This window comes from Diaphorina citri, unplaced genomic scaffold (assembly GCF_000475195.1).
Source record: "Diaphorina citri unplaced genomic scaffold, Diaci psyllid genome assembly version 1.1 scaffold6396, whole genome shotgun sequence".
Classification (NCBI taxonomy): domain Eukaryota; kingdom Metazoa; phylum Arthropoda; class Insecta; order Hemiptera; family Psyllidae; genus Diaphorina; species Diaphorina citri.
The window spans coordinates 17,372-17,942 of NW_007383772.1; the positions used below are offsets into that span (position 1 = coordinate 17,372).

General features: G+C 35.0%; 1 long non-coding RNA gene across 1 annotated transcript in view; it reads right to left on the minus strand.

Moving 5' to 3' along the window:
* Nucleotides 1-565, minus strand: part of LOC113472592 — a 9,300-nt gene extending 8,735 nt beyond the window's left edge. The window contains exon 1 of the long non-coding RNA XR_003394832.1: nucleotides 459-565. This is a non-coding gene — a long non-coding RNA (uncharacterized LOC113472592). The remainder of the gene's footprint in view (nucleotides 1-458) is intronic.
* Between the last annotated feature and the right edge of the window lie 6 nt (nucleotides 566-571).

The following is a 571-nucleotide window of genomic DNA, read 5'->3' on the forward strand; positions in this document are numbered from 1 at the left end:
GAACCTGCGAAAGGTCACAATCTTACCTCAAAACCTCAAACTTACCGATCTTTTCCTTTTTGTTTTCAGTTCAACGAAGTCAAGTCCAAGTACTACGACAAGTACCTGAAGCAATCCCAAATCCTTCTGCAGCAAGCCGAAGAAAATCCCATGATCAATCTACAATGGCACCGACACAACTTTGAGTTCGTATCCCAGCTGTTGGATGAAAAACAATTCCAAGTTCCCAAAGCTAACTGAAAATGTTACCTACATTTGCATTAGATTGGTGAAGAAATGAGAAATCTCAATTTACTTAATACCTACACCTAATTGTTATTTTGCCTGTAGGATTTGTTTGAATTGTTTGGTCTTGTGGTAAGTAGTTTGTTGTCGTATCTGACTGCGATGGAAATCAGGAATCGGTGTAAGTGAAATGGTTGAGTTTTATTTCTGTTGATATCTTTAATTTTGACTACCTACTTTAAAACGTGTCTGTGTAATTTGTATGTTTTTATATTCTTGTAATTTTATGTTACCTATGTTATCAGAGGATTATTTTATTTTGAAATGCAACTTGTTTGAGAATTTG